Consider the following 12,475-nt stretch of genomic DNA (forward strand, 5'->3'; position numbering starts at 1 on the left):
TGTATGCATATATGTACACACATACACATTACATACATATACATACATACATATATACATACACAGATACAAACACACACACACACACACACACACACACACACACACATATATGCCCATTGAAATACACACCCCACACATGCTAACATGCTTTGTTCAAGTAGCAATGAAAAGAACAGTTTGAGAAGGGGTCTTTGCATAGCAGCTGACTTCTTGGTGTTTCACTCCCTGCCCAAAGATGAGTGAAACAGGGGAAGAGGGGCATTAGTGGGTAAGAAGAATGGGCCGGTTTTGATAAAATTCAGGTTGCCTAAAAGATTGTGGGAACAGTGAAGGATTTTAAGGCAGTGGGGACAGTCTGAGAGATGGTAAAAGCTTTCAAAATTTACTGAGAATAGAGAAGATGCACTTTCATAAATATTTGGTCATCATGAGTTCAAGTGGATGCATAGTGTCCAGGGTCCCCGAGACTGTCAGATGAGAGTAGTCTGGGAGGAGACTAGAAACTGAGCACCATCACCAAGATGGAGGTGCAGATGTGGAGCTGGGAGTCAATAGCAGATGATAGCAGAGCACAACACTTAAGACCTAACCTGTCTAGCTCTGCATGGAGCTTCTAGGGCCTGTTCTATCCTCCACTGGGTGCAGCATGGCACAGTTCTCCATGTTCCACTTCCTGATGCCAAGCAGAAATTGTAAGGAGAAGATGAGCATAACGCTTTAATGCTGCTGCCATCAGTTGGTTGCAATGTAATGTTGCCCCTTGTAGGTGATGCCTGCCTCTTCAAAGGTTCTGTTTTCCTAAGGAAGGGATTAAGGAGGAGGTCAAAGGAGATCAAGCAAGGACCCTGCAGCCTGTGGAATAGGCTAAGTACAGTGGTATTCATGTATACACTCTTGTGAAGAAACCCTTGATTTCTATACCTTAAAAGCCATTTGGAGGCAGGGACTGCAGTTCCTTTGATAGACTGATGCCTATGATATATGCAGGAAGTCCTTGCTTTTATCCCCAGTACTATATAACACAGGCATTATGGGCTAGGCCTCTATTTCTGGTATTTGGGATATGGGGGCTGGGCTGGAGGATCAGAACCTCAAGGGCATCTTGGTGGGAAAGTGTGTTTGAGGCTGGTGTGGTCTATATGTGCTCTTCACACACACACACACACACACACACACACACACACACACACACAAACTCGCACATACATACTTAGGAATTCATATTGACATACACCTTTGTTTGAGCAGCAAGCTAAGAGTTGCATCTGCTTGATGATTCCTGAAAGAAACACTGAGCAGGTTCAGTGTGTTACTCTAAGAAGCAGACAAAAGAACCAAATGAAATTAGTGCTCTGTGGTGGATTCCTACAGAAAGGCAGTCCCTGCTCATTACACAGAGATTCTCTGTCCTTTTCAGTGCCTTAACCATGTACATTTTCTCCTAAACCACCATCCCATGTATAGAGTTCATGACTAGTTTCTCCATCCCTGCACTGGTAGGTCACAATGAGCACCATGGAAACACTTCTTTTGTCACAATGACTCCCAGCAAGACACCAGAGCCTTGGGCAGGGCTTACCCAGTCTTGCCACACTGTCCATCTGGGCTGGGAATGGGATTGGGGGCCTATGATTTCTGAGTCCTCAATCAAGGAGTGGAACTTGATTCCTCCCAAAGGAAAAAAATAGCTGGTTCATCACTGCAACTAGGTGATCACCATTGGGACCCCTGGTCTTTCCTACTTTTTCTAACTGCCCTCTCCCTGCAGGAAAAAAGCCAATCTTCTCAAGAATCTTACTTCTCCCCAGAGGCTCTGGCCACATTCAGACACAAGTTCCTGAGAGATCTGTGCTGGAGGGCCCAGCTTCTCAGCACTGTCTCTAGATTCTCAGCTCTGAGAGCTTGGCTGCCTGTCTACTCCCAAGGCCACCTTCCATTGGACAACATCTGGTATCAGGAAGAACTGAAGCAGCACTTGGCATTCCAGGCAGTGTGGGACAGGGTTCAGAGACAGCGAAAGGTGGTCTGCTAACATCAGGTGAGGAGAAAATTGGGTTTCTCAAGACCAGGCTCATATTTGATGTTTGCTCATCAGGTAAGTGTAGCCTCCCTAAGGAAGAGTTATTTCCTTTCTCTACTGATATGTCTGTGACCTAATGGTCTCAAACCTTGTGGAGAACCTTTGATCCTTCTCTGTTTAAAGAAACTGGACCTCCACAGGTTGTATGGGTATAAGGAGCCCATTAGATTTGAATCTGTGATAATTGAGACTCCATATCCAAGTTTGTGCCTCATATCTTACTACATCCCCCATCACAAAAGATTTGCAAATTTGATTGGCTACAATTGGTGCTTCAAGAAATCAAGATGCAGAGGCAGGCAATAAATGGAAAGTGTGGTCTATACAGTAAGGCTCAGGGCAGATATGGTTACACAGTGAGGACCTCTCAAAAATATGAAACCAAATCTGGGGGGAAAAGTCCACCAGGAATGATCAGAATTATCACAGACATATATGTGGGTCACTGACTAGAGAAAAGGTCAATTATCTTGGGACTTTCCCAGAATAGTCAGAAGAAGGGAATGCAACTGCCAGCCACTCCTGAGGCATGTATGAGCACCCCTTTAGTGCTTCTGTTGGACCTTTGAGCAGCAGGTGGCGTGACCTTATCAGAGAAAGATAATGCTTTGAGTGGTTGATGGAGCAGACTGTAAGCCGAGCACAGGAGCGAACTTGGGGAGCCTCTCCAGCCCCCTCTTCAGCTGCTTGGCATCATGGTACAGGGTCTTGATACTGCAGTGTAGGAGGAGCTGAATTCCTACAACAGGCAGAGTGAGCTCTGGCATGTCAGCTTCTTCATGACCTCCTCTGCTAAGAGATGTACTAAGGATATATTTCTTCCGGCCTGTTAACCCAAGGAAGAGAGTATGGCCTATCTCAAAAGGCCTTCTGAATCTTAGAGAGGAGGATATAATAAATTTCAGTGACCTAATGTCACAGCATAGTTGGCTGATTTTCACAGCACTGATGGAAAACCAATTGGAAAGGAAAAGGTATATTTTCCTGGACAAAATCGATCAGATACTCTTTGCCCTGGAAGGCTTAAGTTATGACCAGAGGATTTAGAAAGCACATGTTCACATCCTTGTTATGGCTATTGATAAATCAAGATTGTCCACAATAAATAGTGATTGCTACATCTTGGACAACCAGACATATGCATTGATATGGGAGATGGCAACTAGAATTGCGAAGGTATTAGAGATTCTAACGACATTACAAAGCACACAGGTGTTCCCAGTTTTACCTGGCCTCATCAGCAAGTTATTAGTGATGGAGAAGGTAAGAAGGGAAATTAAAAAGATACAAGGTGTTAGTGAGCGTTTTTTGTTTTTCTATTTATTTCTCTCTTCTCCTTCCAAAGAATACACCAGGATCTTAGTTATTCCTCAATCACCTCCTCCCAGGTCATCCTCCACCCTCTCCTAGGTCTACTCCTCCTCTGTACTGGCTGAGAATATAGCAGGTCACCCAGGAATATCAACTGAACATGGCACAACAAGATTCATATGAACAGGAAAAAACCTTCTTCTCACAGCTGGAATAGACAACACAGTAGGAGGGAAGCGGTCCCAAGCTCAAGGGAAAGAGTCTGAGACACCTTCACTCCCAGTTTGAGGGCTCTCACAAGATCACCAATTTGACATCTACATTTTCAGAGGACCAACCCCTGACCCATACAGACTCCCTGATTGTCATTTTGATCTGTGTGAGCCTCTGTGAGCCCTGCTTAGTTAATTCTGTGGATGGGTTTTCTTAGTGTCCTTGACTCCGCTGGCTCCTAAAATACTGTCTCTCCTTCTTAGCTTGTCATCTCTGAGCTCCAAAGGGAGAAATCCAATTGAGATCTTCAAGTGAGACTCTCTCTGTGCCCAGTGTTTGGCTGTGGGAGTCTGCATCTAGGCAAGCAGTTTTTTAAACTGAGTCCAGCAGCTGAAATACACATTTAGGAAAACCCAGGAGACATCATTTTCTTGTGCATGTTCACATTGTTCATTTGATGAACTCAAATTGTAGGAGATTTTTGGCTTTGTGGAAGCTCTGGATCTCCAGTTGTAGGTTGTATGTGGATAAGATTTTACAGGACGTGTATTGACCCTCAAGGAGAACATCCATGTTTAGTTCATGGCAGGTGTATGGCAAGGTACCCACTGTATGGAGGAAGCATGGCATCTCACATATGGCCAGAAGGCTCCTTAAGTAGATACTAAGAGAAGGTAAGGAATGTACAAGGGTCGAGTGGGACAAGAACAGAGATATCCATCATTGTGAATGAAAAGAGATGAATAAAGGCTGAGAGTGACAATTGCTTACATCCCAAGGGTAAAAGTCTGTACTTCAGCAGACAGAGTTCTATAATGCACCCCAACCCCCACCCCAACATGTGGGAGTTAAGTGTCTCTCTGGCATGTTTTGTGTCAAGTGGCACATGGGGATGGTGCACATACACAATGCATATTTTCAAGATGTTTGTCTCATAGGGACATTTCCTGGTATAAAAACATGACAACAGGCCCCAATATGAGCCTTGTACCCAATAAGTGCTAAAAGGAGATACTCCTGAGGACTAAGGTGCACCAGGCTTGTGACTGCATACAGGGCAACTTTGCTCACATACTCAGTGCATTCCTTAGCAATGGATGGGTTGTCGCATTCATAGAAAATGTTTAACTCTGATTTCCCTACAGAGCCGTCTGAAAGATATCAATCAGTCATTCCAAACACCTCCCAATAAGAAATACAGGAAGCACTCTGAAGAAATCATTGTTCCTTGACATAGCCAGACATCCATTTCAGTCAAAATAATTGGGAAAGACCCACGAAGAGGTACGTTCACCTTCATTCAGATCTGAACATAGAGCCTGAGAATGACCATGATTCTGAATGGAAATTCAGGGCACTTGTGGGGGGCAGGAAGAGTATGATGGCCTCTCAGCCCTTCTGATTCATAGCTTTGAGTTTAAAGAGAGGACTCTGTCGGTGTGGGTATTCTACACAGAGAGAATTTGCTAGGAGCTAAGTCAAGCCTCTGATTGTAGTGTGTGTCAGGCTCTGTCCAAAGTGGCTGAGCTTCAAATTTCACTCAACTGTCAAAAAGAAGTCTTTTAATGTGGGGTCCTTAGGGATGCTCCCCACTTCACAAAGTGGCTGCAGTGCTGACAGAAGCAGCACAGCAGGTCCTATAAAATGACGGGTCTAGGACATAGACTCAAGTTCACCAATGGTGAGCTGGGACATACACATAAGCTCACAAATGGTAGGGGTTGGACACAGACAGATGCATGCTTGCAAATGGTGGAGTTGGGACATAGATCCAAGGTCAAAAATGGTGTGGCGTAGACACAGATGCAATGGGACATCTAGGGTGAAGACACATGTTTACACACAGCACAGGTGGAATACAAACACAAGTAATGTGAACTCAGAACTGGTAGCACTCAAGAGGCAGAGGTAGGCAGAAGTCTGTGATTTTGGGGCCAGCCTGATCCACTAAGTGAGTTGCTGGGCATGCAGAAAAATGCTAACTGGGAAACTGAAGGAAACAAGTGAGTAAGGGAGGGAGCGGGGACAGAGATAAGGAGAGAGGGAGGGAGAGTTAAGGAGGGATGATGGGAGAGGTAAGGATGTATAGAGGGATCAAGAGAATAACATGAAAAGAGAAGTGAAAAGAGATGAAAGGAGAAAAGAAATAAAAGAGAAGAAAAGTCATAAAGGGAAAAGAAAACAAAGAAAAGATGAGAAAGAGAAGTGGAAGTGGGATACTTACTCAGCAGGTATTCTCTCAATATCCTTTCAGGCCCCACTAATGTTGTACCTGAGACCTCCAAGGAGAGGCCCCTTGCAATAAATGGTGGTTGTGCTCAACGGACCCCATTGGTGAAAGCTATATCTTGGTATTGCCTCCAATGAGGAGAGAGGCTAGAGGGCATGCTTTCTTTTTCACTCAAACAGCAGGGCCGCAGACTCTTTGTATCCAGAAAAGGGTGATTTAAGAGTCTTGCAAGGGAAAACAGAGAAAATCAGGATTATACAGATTGGCAACTCCAGAATTTACTATTTAAATCTTTGAAATCCCTCCTTCCCCCCTCGCATAGCATGGATTGTCACCTCTCATTTTCATGTATTTCTCTTGAGAGTAAGTTTGAGAAGGAGAGCATCAGATCCACACCCCATGAGACCAGGTGAACTCTACTTGAAATGTGAAGTTAGGCATAAATTGGGAGCAGTACAGATTGTTGCGGCCTGCCCGCAGTCCACCACACGAACGGTTCAACTGAGAATGGCAGTTCACTGAAAAGAGAGGAATCTAGACGGGGCGGAAGAAAGAATGGAGCTAAGACAAATCCTGATCAAAGCTCAATTTTACTATTTCCAGACACTCAGTTATAAAGGAAGGGGGAGGGAACCCAATATCCCGCCAAGTAACTCAGGGTCCAGTAGCAGGACGAACACGTGTGTGCCTCCAGGCAGCAAAGGCAGGTTCCAGCAGTGGGCGTGGCAGGACGAATGAGCACGTAGCTCCACCTTTGAGCAAGCAGGTTCCAGGCTGGGGGAAGGGAGGCCACATTTCCTCCCATTAGTTAACAAAACAAAAATAAAAAAGGGGGTGGCCTGAGGCAGAAAAATTATCTATGTTCAATAGTTCTGCCTGAGTTTTTTAGGGCTAAAGAAAAAACCTGTTTCCGTGGGATTCCCTAACTTTTCTAATGGTAAACTGTATCTGGCTAAGACTGTCTTTAAAGCACTGATGGAATAGCAGCGCTGGGCTGTAGGCTCTGACTTTATAATGCTAATTAGTGCTGAATAGGTAGCTACCTGTTTGCATTTTAAGTAGGGCGTTGGAACCCTGGCTGAGTTTAACTAAACAATTTTAGAATAACACTGAGCTGATAATTATCCGCAATTTTGGGTGAAAGGCAGGGGAAACAGTGAGAAGGGGTTAAGACCAGCTCTTTAGTACAAGGCCAGTTGGCTTTTTTATTTGGGTGGGAGGCAGTGAAGGGCTTGCCCTTACGACAGCAAGGTCTCTAACCTCTCTCCCCCCTATTAATTAAGTTTAAATAGGCAATGCTTAACAGAGGTGATCAAATGATTCTTTTCATCCATAGATGAGTGGGCCTTTAACCTTGACTTGGGTGGACATTGACCTGATTCCTCCCGTGAGCATTATAACAACTCACATCTGTGGCTCTTGGTATCTTTTGGGGAGGGGAGGCAGAGCCTTAAGTATTTTTGGTTTTTAGCTGGAGTCAGATACCAACCTCTTTCAAATCAGGTGTGTCGCACAGGGAACTCAGAAACGGTCAAGCTGGACCTTCCCTCCGCAGTAATCTCCTGCGCCAAGCGGTACCCATACTGTATTCATATGATTATGAATCAGTATCGCAGTTCTGAGTTAATGCGCGGTCTCTATATGAGACTTGTCAACCTCAGATTTAGCAAGGCCTAGACAAGAATTATGTCAGTATTAACACCATTAATTTTGGTTAAAATAGGAGCTGAAAGTCTTTCCTCTTCATACCTGTTATTCCCTAGCCTGAGGAACTAAGGACACCTTGCAGTAACAGCAAGGGTGGAAAGCCAGAGGCCAGCTAAGGGACTAAGCCCATCTCTATCAAAATAAGAACTAATCTCTGTAAATATATATGAAATTTCTACTTCCCTAGCTCTCCTGGTAAATCTAAATCTTATCTTAGACTGAAAAGCCACATGCTGGGATGTCCTTGGAAGGGAGATTAGCAGTACCACCTGTTTGCTCTTAGGGGCGGAGAACCGGAGAATGTAGATTGACCTGCTTGAGAAAAGGAAGAATTCTAAACAATGAGAGTGTAGCAATGTAAATTTTCTGTTTGGAGAAGTCAAGGTACTTTATTTAGATGCAAATTGTAAAGCTAAAGTTAATCCGGCCTCTTGTAGGGGAATTGGCTCAGAGGAAAACAGTTTTTCTTTTTGAGAGCTTCCACTCCCAGCTGAAATCTAAGCACAAGAGGAATTTTAGTCTTTAGAATGATACTTACGAGAAGAGACAGAATCTGTGTTTACCTGACGAATTAATCTCTCTGGTAGCTACCATGTTTCATCTTCATCTCGTGAAAAAACACAAACCGAGCCTCTTTCCCAGATTAGAACTGGATCTGGACCCTTCCATTTATTAGTCAGGGCGTCCTTCCATTTTACCAATGCATAAGAATTAGAAGTAACTGGGTGCCAGTGGCGTTCCGCTGCAGACTGACCTTTAATGTCAGTTTGCAAAAAGTTTAGGACAAATAAGGTGAAGGCAAGATGAGCCTTTGGTGACCTTGGGGGAAATGCTCTGAATTAACTTTGCTAGGTAATTTAGAATATAGGAATCTCTAATAATTGAACCGAATATTAGACCAGTCTAAGATTGAGTTAGAATGGCTGGTCACACTGAAGAAGAGTGAAAAATCATTATGACTCTATTAAATGACTAATTTTACTAAGTCTGAATATACAGTCTCTGATGTACTATTACCATAAAGTTAAAAGGCTAGAAGCTAGTCTAAACTGGAAAAATGACAAGCAAGGATTTAAGGTAAACTTCCCTTGAGAAGCATTAGTTAATAAAATACTTTCCACTTAGGAAACAATATATACTGAAAGATTAAAACTTTTGGCTTCTTGTAAAGAAGCAGAAACAATAAACATTTTTCTTACATAATGTAAAGCTATATTAGCCATACGTAGAGGCAAAATTTTCTAGTGATTACCAGTTTACTAGAAGCAAAAATCTTTGAATTTAAGCATTATTTTAAACATCTGAATAGATCTGTAACACTGTTAAAAAGAAATTTTCTTGAACACAGGGAAAAAAACTTTTTTAGGCATTGTTTGCAAAACAAAAGAAAGGGCCACAAGCCGTTCTGGGGCTGCCCAGAGCCCTGTATTGACTCAAAGGTAAAATACTTTTTAATCTGAGCATTAATCTTAAATTTGCAATCAAACTGCAAGCTGCAGTCAATGGAACAATGGCAGTTTTAACCATAATTTTTCAGTTTTTGTGCAAGATTAGGATAATACCTACAACTTTGGGAAAGCAAAACCTATGTTTAAAACAATTTATCAGTGTTAAAATCAATATTAGAAGCATTACTATCATATTACGAAGTTTGGATATCAATTAATACCTATGAATACTTATTAAAGCAAGCTTTAACAATTTAATAAAGAGGCATTGCTTTATATCTTATCTTAAATTTTACTATTTAGGATAGGAACCACATTAATCATTATCTAAACTAGAAATATCTTAAGAGACTCAGCCTCTGAAGCTTAGTCTCAAACTCTAACTCGCTTCAGGGCCTCACCAACTTTCTCCCAGGTTCCACAATCTATCGTTTCTTCTTCTTTGAACCATGGACAACAGCTATCTATCTTATCTAAAAAATTTCTGCTCTTCCGGTCAGAAATCTACCGGGGCAGCTGGGGTGCAGGGTCGGCTGACACTCGCCAGCTACCCACAACACCCGCCACAGGATCTTAAGACTTCTGGTGAGTGGAGCACAGCTTCTGCTCCAATCCAATTGCGCAGGACCTGAGACTGCATTAGTTAGGGAAGCAGAAAACCGGCCTGAGTAGGACCACAGGCCTCATCCGGCCGGATCAGCGCCGGGGTAGCTGGAGCGCAGGGTTGCCTGACACCCGCCAGCTACCCACGACCCCCGCCGCAGGATTTTGGAACTGCTGGTGAGTGGAACACAGCTTCTGCTCCAATCCAATTGCGCGGGACCTGAGACTGCATTAGTTAGGGAAGCAGAAACCGGCCCGAGTAGGGCCACAGGCCTCCTCCGGCCGGATCAGCGCCGGGGTAGCGGGAGCGCAGGGTTGCCTGACACCCGCCAGCTACCCACGACCCCCCGCCGCAGGATTTTGGTACTGCTGGTGAGTGGAACACAGCTTCTGCTCCAGTCCAATCACGCGGGACCTGAGACTGCTCTGGTTGGGGAGAGAGAAATCCGGCCTACATAGGGCCACAACCCTCTTCCAGTCAGAAAACCACCGGGGCAGCTGGGGCGCAGGGTCAGCTGACACTCGCCAGCTACCCACAACACCCGCCACAGGATCTTAAGACTTCTGGTGAGTGGAGCACAGCTTCTGCTCCAATCCAATTGCGCGGGACCTGAGACTGCATTAGTTAGGGAAGCAGAAACCGGCCTGAGTAGGGCCACAGGCCTCATCCGGCCGGATCAGCGCCGGGGTAGCGGGAGCGCAGGGTTGCGTGACACCCACCAGCTACCCACGACCCCCGCCGCAGGATTTTGGGACTGCTGGTGAGTGGAACACAGCTTCTGCTCCAGTCCAATCACGCGGGACCTGAGACTGCTCTGGTTGGGGAGAGAGAAATCCGGCCTACATAGGGCCACAACCCTCTTCCGGTCAGAAAACCACCGGGGCAGCTGGGGCGCAGGGTCGGCTGACACTCACCAGCTACCCACAACACCCGCCACAGGATCTTAAGACGTCTGGAGAGTGGAACACAGCTCCTGCTCCAATCCAATTGCACGCGGGAACAGAGACTGCATTAGTTAGGGAAGCAGAAAACCGGCCTGAGTAGGACCACAGGCCTCTTCCGGCTGGACCAGCACCGGGGTACCATCAGCTACCCACGACCCCCGCCGCAGGATTTAGAGACTGCTGGTGAGTGGAACACAGCTTCTGCTCCAATCTTTAAACAGTGACAACGATAACAACTAACCCCAGAGATTACCAGATGGCGAAAGGTAAACGTAATAATCTTACTAACAGAAACCAAGACCACTCACCATCATCAGAACCCAGCACCCCCACTTCGCCCAGTCCAGGGCACCCCAACACACCGGAAAAGCTAGACACGGATTTAAAAGCATATCTCCTGATGATGATAGAGGACTTCAAGAAGGACTTTAATAACACACTTAAAGAAATGCAGGAGAACACTGCTAAACAGGCAGAAGAGAATAAAGAGGAAGCACAAAAATCCCTTAAAGAATTGCAGGAGAACAATGCTAAAGAGTTACAAATCCTTAAAGAAAAACAGGATAACATAATCAAACAGGTAGAAGTCCTTACAGAAAAACAGGAAAACACATCCAAACAGATGATAGAAATGAACAAAACCATACTAGACCTAAAAAGGGAAGTAGACACAATAAAGAAAACCCAAAATGAGGCAACACTGGAGATAGAAACCCTAGGAAAGAAATCTGGAACCATAGATACGAGCATCAGCAACAGAATACAAGAGATGGAAGAGAGAATCTCAGGTGCAGAAGATTCCATAGAGAACATCGGCACAACAATCAAGGAAAATGGAAAATGCAAAAAGATCCTAACTCAAAACATCCAAGAAATAGAGGACACAATGAGAAGACCAAACCTACGGATAATAGGAGTGGATGAGAATGAAGATTTTCAACTCAAAGGACCAGCAAACATCTTCAACAAAATTATAGAAGAAAACTCCCCAAACCTAAAGAAAGAGATGCCCATGAACATACAAGAAGCCTACAGAACTCCAAATAGACTGGACCAGAAAAGAAATACCTCCCGACACATTATAATCAGAACAACAAATGCTCTAAATAAAGATAGAATACTAAAAGCAGTAAGAGAAAAAGGCCAAGTAACATATAAAGGCAAGCCTATCAGAATTACACCAGATTTTTCACCAGAGACTATGAAAGCCAGAAGATCCTGGACGGATGTTATACAGACACTAAAAGAACACAAATTCCAGCCCAGGCTACTATACCCAGCCAAACTCTCAATTAACATAGACGGAGAAACCAAAGTATTCCACGACAAAACCAAATTCACACATTATCTCTCCACGAATCCAGCCCTTCAAAGGATAATAACAGAAAAAAACCAATACAAGGACAAGAACCACGCCCTAGAAACAACAAGAAGGTAATCCCTCAACAAACCTAAAAGAAGACAGCCACAAGAACAAAATGCCAACTTTAACAACAAAAATAACAGGAAACAACAATTACTTTTCCTTAATATCTCTTAATATCAATGGACTCAACTCCCCGATAAAAAGACATAGACTAACAAACTGGCTACACAAACAAGACCCAACATTTTGCTGCTTACAGGAAACTCATCTCAGAGAAAAGGATAGACACTACCTCAGAATGAAAGGCTGGAAAACAATTTTCAAAGCAAATGGCATGAAGAAACAAGCTGGAGTAGCCATTCTAATATCTGATAAGATTGACTTCCAACCCAAAGTCATTAAAAAAGACAGGGAGGGACACTTCATACTCATCAAAGGTAAAATTCTCCAAGAGGAACTATCAATCCTGAATATCTATGCTCCAAATACAAAGGCAGCCACATTCATTAAAGAAACTTTTGTAAAGCTCAAAGCACACATTGCACCTCATACAATAATTGTGGGAGACT

The 12,475-nt window shown here is 44.0% G+C and overlaps 1 protein-coding gene across 2 annotated transcripts in view; it reads left to right on the top strand.

Annotated features, from left to right (window-relative positions):
* The first annotated feature begins 1,604 nt into the window (after positions 1-1,604).
* LOC110287379 (protein FAM156A/FAM156B-like) overlaps positions 1,605-12,475 on the top strand; it is a 29,255-nt gene continuing 18,384 nt past the window's right edge. For both annotated transcript variants that reach the window (XM_085837561.1, XM_021154015.2), the window contains exons 1-2: positions 1,605-2,041; positions 4,753-4,891. The gene's annotated coding sequence lies outside the window, so the exon portion shown is untranslated. The remainder of the gene's footprint in view (positions 2,042-4,752; positions 4,892-12,475) is intronic.

The sequence above is a fragment of the Mus caroli genome, unplaced genomic scaffold (assembly GCF_978045245.1).
Source record: "Mus caroli unplaced genomic scaffold, Mus_caroli_1 scaffold_5, whole genome shotgun sequence".
In the NCBI taxonomy this organism is placed as follows: Eukaryota; Metazoa; Chordata; class Mammalia; order Rodentia; family Muridae; genus Mus; species Mus caroli.